Source organism: Pectinophora gossypiella, chromosome 4 (genome assembly GCF_024362695.1).
Source record: "Pectinophora gossypiella chromosome 4, ilPecGoss1.1, whole genome shotgun sequence".
Taxonomy (NCBI): domain Eukaryota; kingdom Metazoa; phylum Arthropoda; class Insecta; order Lepidoptera; family Gelechiidae; genus Pectinophora; species Pectinophora gossypiella.
Genome location: NC_065407.1, coordinates 16,048,901 through 16,064,203, shown reverse-complemented (window position 1 = coordinate 16,064,203; position 15,303 = coordinate 16,048,901). Strand labels below are relative to the sequence as shown.

The window sequence follows — 15,303 nt, the reverse complement described above, 5'->3', positions numbered from 1 at the left end:
GCATCTTCGGGGGCAGGTCTTATAGGTGTGAGAACAAAAGGTAGTGTAGGATACCCATTGTCTCCGACAAGTCTTCCATTTAAAATACCCTGCGTGTATTTTATGTAAATTGATGACATTTGAAATATCCTAGAATCGTGCATGCTGCCTGCCCATCTGGCTACTATGTCTAATATTTCCCTGCGGGGCCCTGCAACAACCTGGACATTAATAGAAAAATCTGATTTCCTATTTCTAAAGACTTCATGGTGCTGGCACCCTGGTGTTGATACAATTTTAACATGGGTACAGTCAATAACTCCATCGATCCCGGGAAGTCCAGGCCACTGTCCATGTCTACCCATCTCTTTAAACAATTCTCTGTTTCTGTTAGCCTCTGCTCCTCGGGGAAACTTTATGTAGTGTGTATGCAATTGAGCTAGCAACTTTGAAACCTTCGTAATAATATTTGAGGCGGTAGGCTGTGATATGTGCAGTAAGTCTCCACAGACTATCTGAAAAGGCAAGGTTTGTGTAAGTCATTTATGTAAAATTAAATTACTTCCTATTACTAACTTATTCCTGTCCTGGACACAGGCTTTCTTTCATTTACTCGTTCAAAAGGATATGGTGCATTGCTCTACTGTATCCAGACCTCAAGATGTTCAGATACATAGTAATTTCGGTGTTCATTGTGCTGTCACTTACACTTTTTAAAGACAAAAGTAGAATAATTAGTATTGAATAAATTCTAGCTTACCTGAAATGACGCTGTAGCATAAAATCTCAGAGTTAATAAAACTGCTATTTCCGGAGCAATCGGTAGACCTCTGTTGTCCTGTTTTTTTAAGTCACTTCTCAGTAACGATGTTATAAACAATACAGATTCTTGGCAGAATCTGTATCTTTTCTGGAACCGATCCGCTCGCATTTCAAAGGGATTTTCGGCGTCCCTGATATAAACTTTTGGCAAACGATACGCATCTTGCCATAACAAATCGTCGTAATGATCTAAATCGTCGTAATAATTGATTTCTTGTAAAATATTTTCTAATTCCATTATCGCGAGATCATAAAACCCGCACTCAAGTCACGGTTTGACGGCACTCAGCAAACACGATCTTAAGTAACATCTTGAGAGCACTCTTGAGAGCCGAGTTTCGTTTATTAATACGGCGTCACTCAGTTGATATCGTAACCCTAAACGCGCACTTAAGTTCCGTTTATTAATAAGGACGTCATCTTAAGAGCTCACTCAAGATAGATCTCAGAGATAAGAGCGGTTTATAAATACGGGCCTTAATTTCAAATGAACAAGTACGTAATTTAATCATGCTTCGTCAGAATATTTCAATGCGATGTGAAACGTTCAAGCTTTTGTTGAAAGCCAGTGAATAGTTTCAATAGGGATGCATATTGGGCCTCAGAAGATCTAGAAGGTTCTAAAAGAGGCTATTGTTACGGAAATTATTATATTCAAGACGATAGCTGCTTGTGTTTAAAGGTCTTGTCAAAAAGCTCCACTTCACAAAACCGTCAAGATGGGGCAAAAAGTAACATAACTCAAATTCAAATATCTCTTGATTCAGTAGGTAACATAGTTACACTTTAAATCCTGAGCCGCCATAGGCCCCTGACATGACTCATGTAATGACAACGTATTTATATCAGTAACTAAGTAGTAACCGGGACCAACGGCTTAACGTGCCTTCTGAAGCACGGATCATCTTACTTTTTGGACAATCAGGTGATCAGCCTGTAACGTTCTAACCAAACTAGGGATCACATAGTGATTTTTGTAATTTGTCCCCACCGTGAATCGAACCCGGGACCTCTGGATCGTGAGCACATCGCTCAACCACTGGACCACAGAGGCCGTTAAATAATTCATGACTTGGAAAATCTTAGTTTTTTCGCTATCGGGTTCGGTAACACCTCAAGTCGTCAGAACATTTTGCAATATATAATAATATCGTCAATATACAACAAAATAAAACTCAATTGATGTTAAACATGTCACTTTGGCGACAAAATTGTACAAAAAAAACAGATTTATTTTAGGTTTTTAGACAAAAATACATTTTATAACGGCTATGTATTTAAAAATAAATACATTTAGCTCATCTTACAGAACATTAGCCCCGCTATCTCCCATAGCAATTCGATTTACTCATTCTGGGACATCTAAATATATAAAAGGATAAACTGACTGACTGACATATCAACGCACAGCCTAAACGACTAAACGTAGGCACTTGAAATTTGGATGGGATGTAGCTTAGGCACTGTAGAGGTGCACTAAGAAAGGAATTCCCGAAATTCCCACGGGAATGGGAATTAGCGGGAAAATCCTTTTGTATGAAAAATATCTCTCTTTTATAACACGCCACGCGGACGAAGTCGCGGGCAAAAGCTAGTTCTGAATAAGAGGGGATGTATCTCTTAGATTCAAAAGCTTAGCAACAAGAACGTATTGCATACCAACGACGGAGAACACGCACGTTCCATTCAGCACTCTCAAGGTGAGGGTCTCGAGAGGTCTTCCTTCCCAAGAGGACCATTCACACCGCTCGTTATTATCACACGACGTATATGACACTTCCACGAGTAAGCTTCTAGTCGTAAAGGCTAGGTACTGAGTTTTATTGCACATTTTGATTACGAAATTGCTTTTATACTAGACTGAAAGCGAAAAGAAAATACAGCGATCAGCTGCTTAAGGATAGTGTGCTATTTAATATGATTCGACGGAATGTATGTAGGAAAGTGAGTAGAACGGAACGTAAGATTGATAACCGGGGACCAACGGCATAACGTGCCTTCCGAAGCATGGATTATCTTACTTTTGGACGCCTGCAATGTCACACGCACACTAGGCATCAAAAAGTGATTTTTGTAATTTGTCCCCACCGGGATTCGAACCGGGATCGTTAGCACAATGATCAACCACTGGACCACGGAGGCCGATAGACAATCTAGTGAAGGCTTTGTTTATAATCTCAAACGAAACTTGGTGGCAGCAGCACAAAGTAATTTTTAATTAAATCTGTGAGGACACCCGCTTAATTTCAATCGGAGAAGCTGTTAAAACAAAGATGCGGAATTTTCTCGAATGTTCCAGAATATGCGAAGACACTGCCAGAACACTCCATACAAAAATCTAGTTATAACACAGGCACTACAAAAATGCAGTTTATGCTGCCTTACCACGTGCGTGTGAGCGGGAGAAACAATCCGAGCGCTCCATAACTTCCTAATACCCGCAATGGTGGCCGGGGGTGAGGTAATCCACACTCGTATCGGTGCAGGGTGGAGTGTGTCCCTTCTAATCATTGTTTATTCTTTGTCGGAGACCCAAACAACAAGTTCGTCGCGGTTTCTTACAGCAGATTTAACTTGAAAACTTTAAGGTTGTGGCAAAAGTTGGCCTCTGAATCAATCAAGAGATAATGTAAAAACAATTCGCGTTAAAGGTTTATGTGATTTGAGAGGGTTTTTGTAGCGGCTTCTTGTAAGTCAAAGTAGTTACGCCCCGACCCTACTAAAGAATATTGATGGTATATTTTTTTGTTTATGAAATTTTCGTGTCAATAGGCACCTTCTGGGCGAGCTCACTTCACCTTAAGCCTCGTCAATGCCTTCGGGCAAGTCTAAGGCCAAGAGCAAACCCATCAAAGGTAAAAAAAAACATAGTGTTTCCTTGTTGACAAAATCATTGCTTACCTACCACTACTGTAGATACTTTTTTTTGACGTGACTTATTGTAGGTTTTCCGCAGATGGCATTAACTCCTTGACCGGACAAATGGGGAGCGCTGAAGGCTCTCGTAGATACAGCGTTTGATACAAAACTGCGGCGAAAACTTGGCGCTTATTTAGCTATACATTCGTACACAGCGGTGTATAATTCTCCTTCAGCGCTCCCCATTTGTCCGGCCAAGTAGTTAATGCCATCTGCGGCAAATCTACAATAAGTAACGTAAAAAAAGTATAATTCAATAGAATCGTGTCAAATTAAGAAAGTACGCATCATCTTATTACGTAAGTAAGTAAGTAAAATGTTTATTGTTCATAAAAATATTGGTACAATAAAAACCCCACAAAACCAGTTAACGTATATTAGCGCATGGTGCTTCGTAACGCGGTCGGGTTATATTAGGACTCGAATTGACCGGCAGTACTTGTTTTACTATATGTTAAACTAAAATAATAATTTTGGTGGGTTTTACAGCGAAAATTAACATGTTTATACTATGATAACATGCACAATTTAACCCAGATACAAAGACCTAAATGATAAAAATGCCTGGTATTAAATGAAGGAAAGAAAGAAAGAAACATTTATTATTTAGGACACCACAGACACGGATTACATAATATACATTATAATGACATCACATCAGAAGTCAACGCACACACGAAATATTTTCTATATAGAAACATGGAAAACGAACACAGAAACTCCCCCTCCCTCTAGTCCCTCTAGTTATGAAATAACTTGTTATTTATAATATTTATACCTACATTGATTTAAAATGTGTTGCTGTTGCAGTTTCTTGTCATTTCTTCTCCTCTAACACCTTGCGAAATGACGTAGATTCAAAAAAATACTTGAAAGTAGGTGTATTCATTGTTTGGGGTTTACGCGGTTATTATCATAATTAAAACACATAATACCGGGTTCTTACCGCGTTAATATCAGGGATATGAGACTCTGAGAACTCTGAGAACACTGTTGCAAGTGCCATGATCACGGGATGAGTGTCGACGTCGCGTCGTGTTGAAATATCGGGAGTCTCATATCCCTGATAATAACGCGGTAAGAACCCGGTATTTAAGTTTATTCATGATAATATGTTACGTTGAATAAATGATTCTGATTTCCGATTTCCGTTATTTTCTATAAAAAGGAAAGCGATATTAATTAAATACCAGCTTTTCACGAACTTCAAATATAACGACTCATCTCCAACTTTGCCAGGATTCACATTCAAAAGGCGACCCCAATAACATCACCCGAAGCAAATAAAACTCACCACCCACACAAAACAAAATGTACCCAAGTCCTTTATTATTTATTTTTCTAATTACCATTCTCTCTTTCATGAAAACGTTTTTAACTTTTTGCGGAGAGATAGAATGAATAAAGTTGATAATTACTTTGGCAAAGGACAATTAATAGAACAGCCAGGGGGATGATGGCGGCCGCTAATTGCTAAGACCCGCCTCACACTTGACTGAGTGAAGTTTACGAGTGTCCTTTTAATTGGGCTTTAAAAACCTTAAAATTTATAGATCCTTAGGTACACGTGTTTAATAAATGAGACCTCTTTATTAACTGTTTCGGGTCGAAGTAATAAAGACAAGGTTTATTTCAGCAAAAACGTTTTCTAACTTTTTTGTGTTTCACATTACGCTGCGTAGCACTGATAAGAGGCGTAGCACGCTACGGGTGCGTAACAGTCCGCTACGTCGTAGAACGTGAAGCGATGTAGCAAGACAATAATATCTCAAACTCAACTCAATTGATATGTAAACATAACACACAACAGCATCACGCCTGGTTCGCCGAAGGGGTAGGCAGAGGTGTAAGTATTCACAATTGGGTAGTTTCCTAAGTCAAAGAAAAATTATACAATTCTGATTACTAAATAAAGCCAGATTTAAACGTAACAAAAAAAAATATTTTTCTATTTAACATATTTATGTATTTTAATAAATTAAAATTGAGGAGCTCGGTGGCGCAGCGGTTAACGCTCTCGGTCTGCGATTGTTGAAGTTAAGCAACTTTCGCAAAGGCCGGTCGACCGGCCGGTCGACATAGGATGTGTGACTACAAAAAAAAGTTTTCATCTCGAGCTCCTCCGTGCTTCGGAAGGCACGTTAAGCCGTTGGCCCCGGCTGCATTAGCAGTCGTTAATAACCATCAATCCGCACTGGGCCCGCGTGATGGTTTAAGGCCCGATCTCCCTATCCATCAATAGGGAAGGCCTGTGCCCCAGCAGTAACTTACGGTAACAGTAACTTTACGGATTAATGGGCTGATGATGATGAATAAATAAAAAGGTTAACTGATGCAATATACGTCACAGGCTTTTTCATACAAATTCCATAGTCATTTCGTGTTTTTACGTTTAGTAAAAAATATCTGATTTGACTAGTTAGGAACTACCCTACACCCACCCACTCTTCGCCAGCTATTTAGTGTAAAGCAAACCCAAAATCAAATCCTGTCTATAATTTCTCTCAGTCTCGAGTCGAAGTGTTGTCCCAGACTCCAGTGTTGTACCAAACAAAATGATCTCCCTAAGCCTTGGCTCTCGAGAATTTAAAGTACGTACTTAGCAGCTGGTTAAGTACTAACTGACACAATAAACTTTCCTAACGCAATTTAGACTTGGAGCTTTATGAGTGTTGCTTAGTACGACACATGTTGCCTGTCTCTCGCTTATCGTTATCGACCCACTAGGGTCGATTAATTTTTTCAAATATTCTTCCTCTCAGACGCCCTGAGCCGAGGTTTCCGCCCAACTGGGCACCCTCAGGCCTGTTGTCTTAAATTTTGTACCGGGTGAGAGCCCTCAGCGCTTCCCATTTGTCCGGCCTAGTAGTTAATGCCATCTGCGGCAAATCTACAATATGTCACGTCAAAAAAAAACCCTCGTATTGTTCTTATAAGATCAACTGTCTGGGAATATATTAGGCAGCCAAATTACTAAACTGTATAACAATCATCATTTTTCATTTTTCTGAAGAATTGACAGGTCTGCTTTTTACAGAAGCGAGTGCTTGTCTGACCTTCCAACCCGCGAAGGAACAACCAGCCCAATACCGGATAAGTACCATACCTCCGAATGCATTTCTCGAGAATGTGGGTTTCCTCACGATGTTTTCCTTCACCGCTGAGCACGTGATAATCATTTATGATCCAAACATGAAGTCGAAAACAAATTCGACAATCATTGGTTTAGGACTGTGTTGGATTCGAACCTGCGACCTCAATGAGTTCCCTCTTGTCTCCCCCCCTCTCATACATACTAGTATTTACATCAAATTAGATAAGGTGGTAGTTGACTTCGTTTAATTAACTCTAGCCAAATGAGTACTTTGGCAGAGCAGACAGTCGTAACCATTCGGCGCACGTAAGAGACAACGGGTATTTAAAGACCCGAGATGAGCGTTTGCTCATTGCTTAGTGCGCAGTGTCAGCCTGCGACATAATAGGGCCTAGGTTAAAATTTTGATACGCAAAGTATGTTGTTTTGAAAAATAAATTACGGTTTTTTATTGTCAATCTCTTCTTCTATCGTGTGGGTTGTGAGGTGAATTACCAACCCCATCAACCCTGGTGTCAGGGTTATTATTGAGCCGCCGAAGGCCCCTGACATGGCTCATGTAACGACTATTTACTTACATCATTAAGTAGTAACCGGGACCAACGGCTTCACGTGCCTTCCGAAGCACGGATCATCTTACTTTTTGGACAATCAGGTGATCAGCCTGTTATGTCCTAACTAAAATAGGGATCACAGAGTGATTTTTGTGATATGTCCCCACCGGGATTCGAACCTGGGACCTCCGGATCGTGAGCCCAACGCTCAACCACTGGACCACGGAGGTCGTAATCGATAAATCGTCGTCGTCGTTTTTTTTATTTCTATTTATAATATATATATTTATCGTCCATCCCTATCGCCCATTCATATTTTTATGTCGTCGATCATCTCTGCTTACCCGGATGGGAACAAGGCGTGAGTTTTGTACGTGTATGTGTCTTTCATCGTAAAAATAACATACATACATAAACTGCCTATATACGTCCCACTGCTGGGCACAGGCCTCCCCTCAATCAACCGGAGGGGGTATGGAGCATACTCCACCACGCTGCTCCAATGTGGGTTGGTGGAGGTGTTTTTACGGCTAATAGCCGGGACCAACGGCTTAACGTGCCCTCCGAAGCACGGAATCATCTTACTTTTTCGGACAATCAGGTGATTCAAGCCTGAAAAGTCCTTACCAAACAAAGGACAGTCTCACAAAGTGATTTCGACAATGTCCCCATCGGGAATCGAACCCGGACCTCCAGATCGTGAGCCTAACCCTCTAACCACTAGACCACGGAGGCTGTCATAAGGAGGCTGGCGTAAAAATAAAGGTCACAAAAATTCGGCCATTATTGAAACAAAAACGCATTTACCTAAAAACATAAGTGTATACAGATAGACCTAATGTACATTCATACACAAATTTAAGTGAAAATATCGTTTGTGTGTGTGTGTGTGTGTGTGTGTGTGAGTGTGTGTGTTATTCGATTATTCAACTGCATAAATTGTGATAACAACTCACGATTCGGGCATAGAGAAAGATAAGAGAGATCTATGGTTGTTGATCGTTCGGATAGCATGCACATTCAAATACCGTTAGGGTGCTTTTCCACCAGAGATGTGCTTGAAAAACACGACTTTATCTGTTGTGTTATAGTGATCACAATTCCGTACAAACATGAGCAATATCATCTTCTTCTATCGTGTGGATTGTTACCAACCTTATCAGCCCTGGTGTCAGGGTTACTACTGAGCCGCCAAAGGCCCCTGACATGACTCATGTAACGACTACTTACATCAGTAAGTAGTAAACGGGACCAACGGCTTAATGTGCCTTCCGAAGCATGGATCGTCTTAGTTTCAAACAATCAGGTGATCAGCCTGTAATGACCTAACCAAACTACTAACTAATCGACCCGTGAATAGATAGCGGTAAGCGCTGAATGAGGGAAATCGTCGACCACGCCGGCGGGGTCGGTGTATATAATACAGACAGTGACAATGATAAAAATATATGGCATTGATATGTTACTTCATGACAACCCCATACAATTAGAATACAATAGAAATTGAAAAACACACAAAAACAAGACAAAAACATCCCACAGATTTTTTATAAAATAACAAATAATAATAATTAATCATTCTATCACAATCACTGTCGCTTTTCGAAATCGTTTGCAACTTGGCTATTGCCCAAGGTATTTTCTATCTCTATAGAATTATTTTTTATCTCTATAGGAGGGGGTGAGGTAAAGCAAGCTCGACCCCCGATACGAATTGGTGCGGAGCGAAAAGTTACCTACCGTTCTATACGTAGTAGTATTCTTTATTCTATGTCCTTATGTTCAGTACTCCGACTAACCTGAATAGTGTTAGAACAGACTCGAACAAATGCACCCACACCTGGGTTTATATATGTAAATTGTACGAAAGTGAAGCGCTGTGGCGTAGGTGTATGCACAGTAAGAGAGGACCGTACTCAGTTACTACATTTTGAAAATTGCGGAATGCTCCATACGAAAATTCATAATTATTCTTTAAATCCTTTAACCTTTATTCTTTAAAATTGGCTTATATAGTTAGCGCTTTTTGAACGTCCAAAATTAAATAACATATCGAGTATCTATGTCTGCGCATAACACTCCGCTACGTCACAGTACTTGAAGCGATGTCACAAGACAATAACAAGTGTAAGTATTCACAATTGGGTGGTTTCCTAAGTCAAAGATAAATTATATAAAAAAAAAACAAAAATAATTATTCATCAAAATTGGCATACTTAGATAGTTAGCGCTTTTTGAACGTCAATAATTAAATTACATATTACTGGCTGTAAAACTACTACCACATTGGAAGCTGTATCGCTGAGGGAAAGACGTGGCCAGAAAACCTCCCAGCACAGGGCCTTACTCCTACTGTTTCATGTTTAAAGTTTCATACAAAGTTCTATCCCCCATTTTAGGATAGTACTAAGGGTTAGAATTTCATTTCATTTCATTTACTTATTGCCTTAAATCGCGAAAGTTGCTTAACTTTAACGATCGCAGATCGAGCGCGTTTACCGCTGCGCCACCGAGCTCCTCTTCAACTATCTCCTTAATATCTCCTTAAAAAACACGTCAATTCGTCGCTGCGTTTTGCCGTGAAAGATGGACAAACAAACAGACAGACACATACAATTTCGCATTTATAATATTAGTATGGATTTGAGTAAGATTCTTGGGTAGTCCGTGCTGTAGTGCCTATTTGAGATGCACTTCACAGGATGTGTAAGTTCAGAACGGTATTACATTTCTCTCGGCATGTCATGGGAGCAAGCTATTCGAGCTCTACATCCCAACAGGGGGTTATTATTTATATAATTGCAAAAAAAAATATCCTGCGTGGATCATACCAAGTCACTGCAGCATCGTCAGACAATGTTAGTGATTATTTAGAAGATATGAATGCATGGGATTATATGTCTGAGAACTGACATTAGGCATTAAATAAATTACTCAACTGTATAATAATATTTTATGTTTTTTTTTTAAAGAACATCTAGGGCCCTGTGCCGAGGTTTTTCTTGCAGCTTATTTTCCCCGGCTATACAGGTTGTGAGAAGCTGCAGTAGTTTGAGGGGATGAGAATTTTGTTATGTAAAAATTGACGATTTAAAGTGTAACTATGTTACCTACTAAATAAAGATATTTTTGAATTTGAATTTGAATGCAGCTCGGCTATGCTACCTGGGAACCGGTGTAGAGGGCACTCTTCACTATGTGAGATAGGGTTTGATCCAGGTGACGACATTCACAGTATGGTGACTCAAAGGATAAAAGGATTAGAAGGAGAAGAAGACGTTTCTTCCTAGTTCCAGCCCTGAGTGCATGCAAGACGTGAACCAATCTCGTACAATTGTCGCGGGATTGCTCTGGGCTAGGACACTTATTTGGAACCCGTATACATAATACTACCAATAGAGAGATAGAAATAGGGATAGAAGGCAACCTAGGAAAGTCCGAATTTAAAGACGTATGTGAATGGTGAGAGGTATGTAACGTTTAGTTATAAGTTGAAAAAGTCATGCGCCAACCCCACCTTGAAGTGAGATAAGACAAAAAATACCAGTTATTACATACATACATACATACATACATACGTAAACTCACGCCTATATCCCACTGGGGTTAACCAAAAAGTATGGAATTTCATTTGCTTCGATCCTGACACTTCTCTTGCTTCCTCCACATTCATCAATCGTTTCATACACGCACGCCGGTTCAGATTAGATAGTACTAAACCTTTTCTAAGGACTTCCAATTTGGTCAATGTATGTCCTTCTAGGTCTTCCTCGGCCAGGGCTGAACGCATTCATGTTTGGATCATAAATGATTATCACTTGGTCAGCGGGGAAGGAAAACTTCGTGAGGAAACCCACATACTCGAGAGATGCGTTTCGGATGAATGTGACCTAACCTGTATTGGGCTGGGTTTCCCTTCGCGGGTTGGAAGTCTTCTGTAAAAAAACCGGACCGAACGCTAGGGAAATGATGAGGGCTTATTAACTTTAATTTATTTCAAAGACTATGCCAATTAGTACATCAAGATGATAAAAGCTACACAAAAATATCCTCTTTTGGATTTATTTATACACCTCAAATTTCAAAGAAATCGTCAAAAGATATCTTTGATCTCTTAATAAAAGGCAACGGAGCAGATATTTACACATGTATCTAGGTATAACTTCAAAGCAATTTCATAGCGAAGCTCAAACTTCCATTTCCTGACGAATTGGCGCACTTTTAAAGACCTTGCTGAATACATGAATAATTCATGTAAAAATGCGAATGAAAAATTTACAATTTGCATTTTTCAAGCCAGCAAAAGGTTGTGGTGAACTGAGTAGACATTTTTTTTAGTATAACATTGTGTCATTCATTATATGAATGTGTTATGCGACCTCTTGAATGATTAGCGAATTGCGTTGTTTTATTTTCTACATGCATACTCTCGCTACTTTGAATGGGACTCTTTTTTAGTTTGAGTTGAGCGTAAAGAAAAAAAACACATACATACATACATAAACTCACGCCCGTAATCCCTAACGGGGTGGGCAGAGCCACAAGTAATCAAAGACAACTTGCAGCCACTGTTGATACGATGTCGTAAGCTGGATATGATGAACCTTATGGTGATAAGGGATCAGCCTATCGCCCATAACATTAGTCCATCATGTTAGAGGACACAATCCCTCTGTCGGTTTTTACGACATGCCCGGGAAGACAAGCAGCTGAACGTGTTCTATGTTTTTTATTTGCTCCCAAAGAAAAAAAAAATACAGGGAAAAACATCATTATATCGTCACTGGAAAGGCAAAATTACCTACATAAGCGCCAAAATATCCTAAAATACTAGTCCATCTTATGATATATATGGCTAGACATAGAAATTGAAAAAACAATGTAAACTTACGTTGACGTCATCTAAATTGGATAAATGGGTAAAAAGTTGTGATAAAAAACGAATAAAATACTTTAAACGGCTTTTTCTTGAAATGGCATTTTGGCGCTTACGTAATTTTGCCTTTTCAGTGACTATATATTGGCCAAGTATGTTGGCTCAACTATGTCTGATGGTAAACATAGAGAAGCCCTAATTGCAGTAGGAACTGAAAAGCAACGCAACGAGTCAGCCCCAATCGGATTATAGTCGTGAGTTTATATTAACTTACTCATCCCTATTAGGGTGCGTGAGCTATTCTATACAGAGTGTCAGTGACATTCAGAGCATGATTCTGAGTTAATATCAAGTGGAATTTCCTGTCGTTCTGGTAAAAAACAAAAACAATGGTTCCCGCGCATCCTTCACAATTCAAGTCTTAACTATGTTTGAGGGGGGCTGAAATCTAGCTCAGCCGCTGGTGGGGAGCAGAGACTTGCCATTCTATACGTAGTAACATTCTTTATTCTACGAAAGTACGCAAGAAACGGCATTCATTATACGTCGTATATCTTTTTGCAAACGTAAGTAACTTGACAAAGTTCTCTCGAGACCGTTTTCTTATTCACCCTCATTCACTTTATAAACTTTGTAATGGCACTTTCAACTCGGTGGATCAAATGAAAATAGTTTATTTTTTATTTTACACATTTTAAGGTGCATAGAAATGTTTATTTAAGGTCGTAAAACTCAAATAACTTTTAACAGTCAAAACCAGGGATGTTAGGGAGCTCCATAACCGTAACCGAATCCGAAATAAAAGTTTCGGATAATATCGGATAGGGGCAGAACGTAATTGAGACACGTTATGACAAGTTGCTTTGATCGGCTGGCCGCTGCCAGTGCCGGCCGACACACAAGCCGCGCGCATTGTTTGTTTTTTTCTTCTTTTGTCGTCATAACATTTTATATAACTTATCGTTATAAATAAAACCACTTTATTAGGTACCTATTTGTATTTTATTTTTGAAATTCCTTAAAAAATAATATCCATAACCCACATTATCCGAAACTAACGGATAATTCGAAATAATTTATTATCCGTATCCGTAACCGTATCCGGTATAATAATCATTCTTAAATCCGTATCCAATCCGTATCAGAAATTTCATATCCATAACATCCCTGGTCAAAACCCATTGTTTAACTATTGTGTTCGGATACCCAGGCCTTACGAGGTTAAAGCATATAAAGACATGGTTAACTTAGAGAACGAATATGCATACATAGAGTAGGGCTAACATTTGGCAACGTGACATATCATTTCATCGATTCAATAAATTTTGCCGAAATCGATACGTTTGATTTTTTGCCATATGATTTTAGTCGTATTTTGACAGAACGACATGATTCATTTGGGTTCACATATTAGTACCAATCGAGAAAACGACATAATATATCGTCAGAATCGATAAAATGACCGTGACAAAATTTTGTCACGTTGAGCATGTTCGCCTTACTGGATGTTAGTGACATCGTACCGAATACTGAAGGAGATGGTTCAGCTCATGATTCTGAGTTGATTTCAAGTAGAATTTTCCGACGTAAAATTATTGTTTTTATGTGTTTTTTTTTAAATTATTTGAAAGAAGAAATCATGAAACGTTTATTATATAGGGACACCACAGTAACAAATATAAAACAAAACACGGAATAACACATAACTTACACGAGAGAGTACAAATAAATAGACAGTCAATATTAAGGCAAATTGTAATTTTTGTGTATGGACTGGTCAACAATGGTGGTGTCCTTTATAAAAGGGCCTCACTCAGCATAAGCCGCGGCGCGAGCCACGACCCTGGTATTCTGTGGACCCTGCTAAGTAAGTATACTTCAACTTGATTGGGCTGATTAAGTAAGTACGTTAAATCTTTTATTTGAATATAACATCAGGCCTATTTCCCTTTAGGGTAAGCAGAGACGGCGGAATTTCACTTACTACGATCTTGACACATCATTTCTTGCATTCTCATCAAAGACGTCCTCTGTGGTCCAGTGGTTTAGCGTTGGGCTCACGATACGGAGGTTCCGGGTTCGAATCCCGGTGGGGACTTATCACAAAAATAACTTTGTGATCCCTAGTTTGGTTAGGACATTACAGGCTGATCACCTGATTGTCCGAAGGTAAGATGATCCGTACTTCGGAAGGTACGTTAAGCCATAAGTCCTGGTTACTACTTACTAATGTAAGTGAGAAATCGTTACATGAGTCATGTCTGGGGCCTTTGGCGGGTCAATAATAATCCTGACACCAGAGTTGCTGAGGTTGGTAATGCACCTCACAACCTACACGATAGAAGAAGGTCAAAGACGTCATATATACTCGCAGGTTTTGAGTACTTTTGACCTGACCTTTCCTTAAAATATCCTGTATCTGAACGCGATATGTACGCTTCCCTTCGCCTCTTCCATCCACACCATTTACTGCTGTATTATAAATCTTTATTTTTATATAAGCAGGTACGTAAATATGTTCACTTTATATTAAAATAAACCTCTCAAAATTAGTCGACGAAAATAGAATCATCTAATTTCCACAAGCCATTAGTTCTTTATCCTACCTACTTAAGTCGCAATGATGTACAAAGAAAACCTTTTATGTAATCGAAAATGTCAAAGATATTAAATCTTTGTTGCTGAAAAGTTTTTTATAATGGATTTACCTCCAATAGCTTTTTAGAAAAAAAAAATGTTTGTAATGATTGATGAATGTGGAAAGCAAGAGAACTATGTCAGCATCGAAGCAAATGGAATAGTATGGAATTATTTTGTTCTTTTTTTAATGAAATGAAATGAAATGCAATGCTTGCAGTGGCTGCAAGTTGTCTTTGATTGCTTGTGGCTCTGCCCACCCCATTTGGGATTACGGGCGTGAGTTTATGTATGTTTATGTGTGTGTATGAAATGAAATGAAATTTATTGTCATAAATGTGGTAAGTATATCGATGTAAGTAAAGCTTATAGCGCTCAGCACATTTAGTCATGTTGTGACATACAATAATAAATGCTAAAAA

At 39.1% G+C, this 15,303-nt stretch overlaps 1 protein-coding gene across 5 annotated transcripts in view; it reads left to right on the top strand.

Annotated features, from left to right (window-relative positions):
• Positions 1 to 15,303, top strand: part of LOC126382408 (CD151 antigen-like) — a 343,453-nt gene that overhangs the window by 173,596 nt on the left and 154,554 nt on the right. The window lies entirely within an intron of this gene.